Source organism: Tupaia chinensis, unplaced genomic scaffold (assembly GCF_000334495.1).
Source record: "Tupaia chinensis unplaced genomic scaffold, TupChi_1.0 Scaffold000294_2, whole genome shotgun sequence".
Lineage (NCBI taxonomy): Eukaryota > Metazoa > Chordata > Mammalia > Scandentia > Tupaiidae > Tupaia > Tupaia belangeri.
In genome coordinates, this window is record NW_006159780.1 from 859,567 (window position 1) to 868,403 (window position 8,837).

The following is an 8,837-nucleotide window of genomic DNA, read 5'->3' on the forward strand; positions in this document are numbered from 1 at the left end:
CATTCTAAAACCACGTACTCTTTTTTACTTGAAAGGGAGAAGTATGAGATTAGTTTATGTGAAATATGATGCAATTTCTGCAGGGCAGGGCAGCTCTCCAGGTGGTCTTGGAGCAACCCAGTTCCCTTTCTTTTCTCACTTGTAGTTCTCAGGAATAAGTGTAAAATGTGCTGGTAATGCAACTTCCTTGGGGTCTGTTCCAGTTCTACTCACTGTCAGAAATAGAATGTCCTTCAAAACTGTAGCCCAATTAGCAATACCCTCAGGTTTAAAACATAGGAAGGACTACTCTCCAGAGTCTTTCAGCTACAGTGCAATCCGCCATGCACAGAAGAGACTCATCTGCCTGGCTTAGCTTTCCTGAGTCCTGGGGAACTAGGTTCCTAGATTTCTCTAGTCTCTTGTGCCTACCTATAAGTAATCCACTTTATGGAACTTGTGTGAGTGTTCTCTCTCCAGACTCAGATAAATTAGTAAGCAGTGCACATTAACCTGCTTCACATTGCCAGGATAAGCTTGCATTACAAAATGTTCCTGGAAGGTAAATAAATAAAGTCTACAAGTGTCTGTAATAATGTCAAGTGACAAAATCAACTTACTCAAAATTACATTGTAAAGAAATAGAGTAAAATTTTCAGGGAGCCTCTTTATACCTAGACACAACTGACTTCATACAGTCATTTTACAGCTGAGACATTTTGATTTTGCCTGAAATCGAAAAGTAAATTAAATATTTATGAAGACCATAGTTTTAGTTTCTAGAAACTGTCAAGCAAAGTAAACAAGAGTCAAGCTGGATCCACGTCAGCTTCTCCTCCTTTCTCTCTCCCTCATTTCATAGTCGCTCTTTAGCTGACTACATGGAACATTGTATAGGGGATTCAGGATAAGCTGAGGATAAGGGAGGACGTTTCTTTAGGATATTGATAGGTAGATGGCCTAGAAATACTGGTCCCTCTTGGATTGAGGGTGCCATGGCTATGTTCAGGGTCCACCTGTAGGTCTGGTTTGTAACTAAGAAGGCTCCAGATGGACACAAAGTCACCTTTTTATCTCGCTTAGTGCTAATGGTAATTACATGGGTGATCAGGCTTATTGTAGATTCTGGAGTCTATAGGAGCTATGATAAAAGAGTGCCTCAGTGTGACTTCCAGAATGTAATGTGAGGCTTTTGATACAAACTGCTCCACTACGAAGTCCATCTGAGGGTGATGACAGGGTCAGCTTTGTTTAGCATGTGAGATGTGCCTAGTGATCCCCAAATGCTACAGTATTACAGCCTGGGGGTGGATGCTAATCTTCATTGTCACTGTTCCATAACACAAGTGTTCCTTCTTGAGTTGTTAATAGCTGCTAGTCTCTGATTAAACACTCTGTCCTAGTTTTATTGTTTTGCTTTATTCACTGGAGTAAAGGAAGCTACTTGCACAAGTAGATAGAACAACATGTCCCCTTCTTGCTGGTCACTGGCTTGTACAGGCATCCAGACCCACCACCAAATATCCTTTATTTTCTATACACAATGAAAGATATTATTAAAACCAGATGCTTATGAAAGAGCAAAAAGTCTCCTAACCGTGACTATTTTCTTTTGTATTAACATTTTCAGAATCATTAGCAAATCTCTTCCCAAAAAATTGGATATTGTATTTTTTTTCCATAAAGTTATTCACTTATCCATACACTTTTTCAAAGATCAGGGAGTTTTTTGTTTTTATTTTTTTAGACTAGTACAGAAGTTTATTTTGGAATTACTGGTGTTAGAAAATGGATATGTTAAATGAGTCTCCTTAAAACTGACAATAAAATTCATGGAAGAGGATTCCTTATATTAACTTCAAGGAATCTAGTATTTTTGTTGAAATTCAAAGGACTACATGTAAATATATATGAATTAATAAAACCCCATCCGAAAGCTCTGTCCTACTTACAACTTATTACTGTTTCTAGCTGTCAAATTACAAAGAAGCTAACAATTTTTCAAATTAAGTGGATGTGTTTAGTAAGCAAATAAGAAAATGATAAAAACATAAATGACTGGAAATAATTTGTTGAACAAATACAATAAATATTTAAATAAATTAATCATCTTACTGACTATTCATGTATCCATTAAAATGTTTTAGAAGAATATTTAGTGAAACAGAAAAATGTTTATCACACATAACTGCAAATACAAAGCTATATTGACAGCATATTTAAATTTGAAAATATGTTTGCAGTACTTGCTAACTTCAGTTATTTAAATACCACATTCCATATTTTTGTCATAGTCACAGATTTACATGAACATGAACTGTGAGTTACTAGTTTCCTTTATATTAAATAATAATTTTTGTTTTTGTTTTGTTTTGCTTTGTTTCTGCTATAGGGTTCATGCTCATCTGAGACAGAAAAAAAGGAGAGTGAGAAATCACCCCCTCCCAGGGGGAATGGTCATGCTGTAATTCCTTCTGCTCCATTCTCCTCCTGGGATTTTGGAAACACATGCACATGTGTCCAGTGTGGCTTTTAAGCCACCAGGTCCAGAACTTGAACCCCACAGTCAGCCATGTGGGAATCCAGCACCTTGACCACCCCACCACCTGCTAGCCCCTGACGGATAATTTTTAATATTACACAGTACATTTCTGAACATGAGACGTTGTAGACTATAAGATACACCATTATTTTAAGTAACACTAAGAAAAAATTGCTACCAGATGAGGTAAGATATGACACCAATTTAAGACACATCCCAATTTCATGCAAGATCAGTACATCACAGGCAGTAACAAATGGCAACTTTTTAAACCTTGTCTAAGCAATGATAGCCAGAAAACACAGTTATAATTTGTTCAGCATATTTTTAAATATATGTTAAATATCTAGTCACTAGAGTAAGATGATTAAACATACACTGAATATAATCGAAGAAATGTACTTTATGGGACCAGCAGATGGTGTAATGGTTACGTCGCTGGACTTCCACATAGTTGACCTCAGTTTGAGTTCAGGACCTGATGGCTTAAAACTCATTCTGAGTGTGTGTGTGTGTGTGTGTGTGTGTGTGTGTGTGCACGCCTAAAATCCTGACGGGAAAATGGAGGAGAAGGGATTGCGGCATGGTCATCCCCCTTGGGGGGTGATTTCTTTCTTTCTCTCTCTGTCTCTACAGTGAGCATGCGTGCCCTATAGCAAAAACCTCTCTAAAAAAAAAGAAATGTACTTTAGATAACAGAAGGAACATACATACGACACACTGTAATCTCTCTGTACGATCAATTATAAAATTGTTACATCAGCCACATACATACAGATGCTTTATAAAGAATACTTATTTATATTGCTTACGTGTATGTTATACACAGAGCTGACCTTTAATTAGAAAATGGGTTCTAAATTGAATGTAGTCAAAATATCTCTTGAAAATCTCTTAAACCACCCATTTCATCAAGCATACATGGTTTTATTGCTTTTGTTTTTGTTTGTTTTGTATAATAAATACAACCTGATAAAGTTTGAGAATTACTGAACAAGACTATAGGAAAAAAAAATAAAATCAACATATAGAGGTCTGGGTGGTCAAACTCCTGCTTACTTGGAGAATTTATTCCACACTGCTTTAACATTTAGCCATTATCATTTCAATACATGGGAATCGTTTTTTTTTGAAATTGTGAAGATTAAATGAGAGAGTGGAGATCCATCTTATCCACTGATTATGTTGTAAAAGTAGGTTTGGGGGACAAAGGTCATGGTGGGACTAGTAAACATAAAAAACAGAAAACAAATTTGGGGGATATTATTTAATTTTGTATATTCGATATAGAAGTAAAGTATTTTATTAGGTTTTGGATTTCAAAAAAACCCTGTTCACTGGGAACCAGCAGTTAGTGTAATGGCTATGTTGCTGGACTCCCATGTAGTTGACCGCGGTTCGTGTCCCGGACCCAGTGGCTTAAAACTCACGCCGGGCGCGTGTGCGTGTGTGCCCAAGATCCCAAGAGGAGAATGGAGGAGAAGGGATTGCGGCGTGACCATCCCCCCTGGGGGGTGATTTCTCGCTTTCTGTCTCTATGTCTCTCTCTGTCTGTCTGGCGAGCACACGCGCCCTACAGTGAAAATCTCTTAAAAAAAAAAAAAAAAAAAAAACCTGTTCACTGAAAATAGAGACTGAAGAGTTCTTCTCATGAAAAAATAGCAAGGAACTACCCTGAAAGTTACTATTATCTGAAGTGAGAAATCTGTATTCCTTCAAAGAACTGGCTATTGTGTCGACGCCAGGCCTATGTTCAGTAGGCCACAGTGTGGCAATCAACTCCACAACCATATTAAGTTTTGTTATCTACAACAGAACATCTCACAGTCTGCTTTTGAAATTCAGTTCTCAACTTTAACGTATTTCAGTTTTAACTCCTTTTTTTTTTTTAGACTTTTTTGCTATAGGGCGTGTGCATTTGCCGGAAAGACAGAGAGAGACAGAGACAAAAAGTGAGAAATCACCCCCTCCCACAAGGGGGATGGTCATGCCACAATCCCTTCTCCTCCATTCTCCTCTCAGGATCTTGGGCACCCGGGTCCGGGACTCGAACCGTGGTCGACTACATGGGAGTCCAGCGACATAGCCATTACATTAACTGCTAGTCCCTCAGTTTTAACTCTTAATTCTAAGGTAGCATATTCATCACATACAAAAATAGTTTGGGGAAACTGCTGAAAAGCTGAAACAGTCCATATATGGTTGACTTCCTTTATCACTTTGTAAGGGCAAAAGCCTGTGTGCACTCTTTTTGACTGGTACTTCTGGAGCTTCCATCACTGTTCCCACAGCAATAGTTAGAGCCATAGTTAGCATAAATCTCCATCAAAGTATTTAGGATTTGCCAAAATGGTGTCCATTGCTAAGGTCTTTAATCTTGTCCTTGACACTGAACTGGATCCTGGCTCGTTGAAAGCAATATGACCATCCAAACCAATTCTTTTAATAATGGTAATATTTTGATCCTATTTGGCACAGTTCTTAGTGCTTTTATTAACCAAACCCTCCAACAACAAAAAAATCTCTCTCTCTAGCTTCTTTTATTTTCTTTCCAAAAGCATCACATTCCGCTTGTAAATCTGCAGCATTGCCATCCAGGACATATGCATTTTTAGGGTCTACATTAGTATGCTTAAGAAAGTTATTCCACTTGGAAGCTTTTAGGATGATTTCTTGGAAATCCTACATATTCCTCTATATTAAAGGTCTTCACATTTTTAAAAGACAGCTCACGGGGGAACCAGCAGTTAGCGTAATGGCTATGTCGCTGGACTCCCACGTAGTCGACAGCGGTTCGTGTCCCGGACCCGGTGGCTTAAAACTCACGCCGGGCGCGTGTGCGTGCGTGCCCAAGATCCCGAGAGGAGAATGGAGGAGAAGGGATTGCGGCGTGACCATCCCCCCTGGGGGGTGATTTCTCGCTTTCTGTCTCTATGTCTCTCTCTGTCTGTCTGGCGAGCGCACGCGCCCTACAGTGAAAATCTCTCAAAAAATCAAAACAAAACAAAAAAGACAGCTCACCATTCTTGTGGAGACCTATCAGGTTTTTTTTATAAGATCCTAAAGGTATTCTTCTGGTGGAACCACTGATTCTTAGGACACTGGAAAAGCAGGAACAATCCAAACACTAAGCAATCTGTGATCTACCCAGGCACCACATGGAGCACAAGCCCAAGGCCAGTTTCTTTTTCTTTCTTTCTCTTTCTCTTTCTCTCTTTCTTCTTTTTCTTTCTTTTTCTTTTTATTTTTCTTTCTTCTTTTTTAATGTGTCAGATCAGAAGGGACTTCAAAAATCAGTGTTTTCAAACAATGTAATAGTGATGTTTGTCCATTTAAAATGAACTAATTCTCTAACAAGGTGTGACAGTCGTATTGTATTCCTAATACTCTTTTTCAAAGAACAATGCATTTCTCCAAGGGACTGGTCTGTATTGAGCCTGAATGTCTTCAAATGGCCTCATCAAGGAAGTCTATATACTTTCCAACCAGCAAAAACAAAGAAGAGAAAAGAAAAGAAAAAAGACATCTAAATTGAGACTCATTTATTAATTTATAATTAAAAATAGTAATAACAATAACTAAAATATTGTTAGCTGTCCAAGCACTACGCTATTAGTTAGAATTATACAAATACATATGGTAAACATTTCTGTCCTCAGTCTTATATTCTACTGAGTCGAGAGCATATATAAACAAACAGTTTCAACTGGGTAACGCAATGTGAATGATATAATTCAACACCAACTAAAAGCAAATGTACAAATTTAGTAATCATAATTTTTCCCTGTAATGTCAAAAAGATGTCCAAGAGTATTAGCCCCAAAACTTAGTTTAAATGTCTGCTAGGAGTTTCATAATTAGGAAATGGTCTCAAGAGAAGTGTGGCCAGAGATTTCAGGGTAGAACTAACAGAGTATCAGAGGAAACTAAACTAAGACGACATAGTTAAAACTTAGAATGTGGTCTTTACAGCTCTGAAAGTTGAGCTGGGAGATATAGGCAGGGTTCTGGTCAAGGGGACATGCCAAAAAGGATGAACTTTGCCCTAAAGGTCCATCTACCTCCACACAAGTGAAGATCAGAAGCAGATACCCCTCGGGTGCTTAAACCTTCATTTTCGAAGACTCTGTAATCTACCATGTAGGCTTCTTAATCATACCTTACAAGATATTTTTGCCATTGCTTTATCTGTCTGAAGTATGTTCTCATGACTGATGATGTCATGAGACATCATCTAAATGTAGATAAAGCAGAAGACTTCAACCAAAGTCTCTGTGACTAAAACCTCATTCACACATGAAGCCATTCCATGGACCAAAAACCCAGTGTCCAAGACACTTTGGCTCCTCTCAAACCTAGAACCTACAACATTCCTGATTGCTCATGTAATTAAGATGTGGGCTGTCATTTCATGCCTTCTATGGTCAAGTGGTCCTGCTTTCTAACACTTGCAACACTGCGGCCCATCACCCTCTGCTCCTGGTCCCAAAGCAGTAGGCTGGAGGTAATCGTTCTTGTTGCATTTCTTCATGTTGAATCTAAAGCAAACAAACAACAATATTTTTTAAAAAAGATTTATGCATTAATTAGCCAGAGAGACAGACAGTGAGAAATCACCCCCTGGGGGAATGGCCACATTGCAATCTCTTCTACTCCATTCTTCCTTCTGGATTTTTGGCACAAACACACACACACACACACACACACACACACACACAGTGTATTTCAAGCTGAGCTGCCAGGTCCAAGACTCAAACTGCAGTCACAGGAGGGAGTGTTTAATTCTATATGTAGATAAAGCAGAAAACTTCAAAGAACATGTCCTCTGATTTGGCTACATTAAGGAGGGAACGTGTATGAAGCCAGGGAGGCAGCAAAGTTTGAGGAGGTATAAAAAATGAGGATGTAGAACAGAAGAAGAGCAGTGAAGAATGGAACTCCTGTCTTAAGATAGAGTTCATTTGGCACTTTTTGAAGACTACTGGCAATTCAGGAAATGAATTCAAAGAAGGGAGAGAATTGATCTGCTGTAGAAGTTTCAATATTCACCAAATACACTAACAAAAGATCCAGCTTTCTTTTCTTTACAGTTGATTATTTTCAATCCTCTCTCTCCTTTTTACTCTCTCTCTCTCTTTCTCTCTCTAAATGAGTAATGACTAATTTTTTTCTAGTCTTAGCCATTTAAATACCAACTGAACCAGGTAAATTGTCTTAAATAAGCTGACTGATTAGAACCATGCTTATTGGGCTATGTGGAAGTGTCCCCTGAATAAGTGGAGGAAAGATGCCCACTCCCAAGCATCTCTGGTCATTGAGGCAATCCCACACATCTGTAGAAGTGGAGCCAAGACTGGAGTCACAGCACTTATGCACCTCTGTGACCAGCTTCTCTACCTCATAGCACAGGACAACACACTCTACAGCCACCAAAAGGCCAGGTGCAAAATCCAAGCCACAGTACACAGATGGAAAGTCCTTGTAAAATCTGTGCACTCACACTTCCCAGTAGAAAGTTTTGGCTAGGAACACAACCCCAGCCTGTGCTGATTCAGTGCTCAACATTCCAGCTGCAAAGGAGGGGAGGCAGCTGGATGTTGCCTTCATTGTTACAGAAGAGCCAAACCATACTGAGAATACCTTTTGCAAAGTGGAAATGCTAAACAAAGTATTGTGGGCAGTTTTCTTATTCACTTCCCTTTCCATTCCCACTCCTGTGTAATGTAGTCTAAGCCATTATGTGGACAGCAGGAAGGTAACCATGTTAGCATTTGGGGAACAGGGCTGCAAGGGACTAAAGCAGGTGTCAGGAATGAATAAGGTGAGGGGCACTCACAGAGGAGGTCCTCTAAACCTGGATGGTAGTATTTGGACAGACTGAGAATGGGGTCCACATAGGAGTCATCTGTTTATGCCTCCAGAACTCATGTAACTGAGGGAGCTGGAAATGCCTCAATAGTTGCCTCATCCCAGGCATCAGCCCACTAGCACAGTACAGAAGGCCTCCTTGTAGCTTCACAGCCCCACATCATATCCCAAGGGAGGTGAGGAGGTAATCTATGCAGTGGTGGGGCAGCCTGGCCTGAGAGGTCACTGTTGTAGAGAGGCTAGGTGGGTACCCCAGTGGAGGGCCAGTCTACTGTGCAGAGGCCAAGCTGAGGATGTAGATGGTCTGGTTAACTCTCGTGCAGCATCTTGGGGCTCCAGTAGGATGAAGTGGCCATCCCTGAGTTGGAGTGACTTGGCATTTAGCATTAGGGTCCAGGGTAAGGGCAGTTTTATCTGGAGATGCTTTCTGATGTGAGGTGCTGATGTG

At 39.7% G+C, this 8,837-nt stretch overlaps 1 pseudogene; it reads right to left on the bottom strand.

The window, feature by feature from the left end:
- The window catches only part of LOC102477880 (glucosamine-6-phosphate isomerase 2-like), a 20,519-nt pseudogene extending 12,391 nt beyond the window's left edge, over positions 1–8,128 (bottom strand).
- Positions 8,129–8,837: the final 709 nt, after the last annotated feature.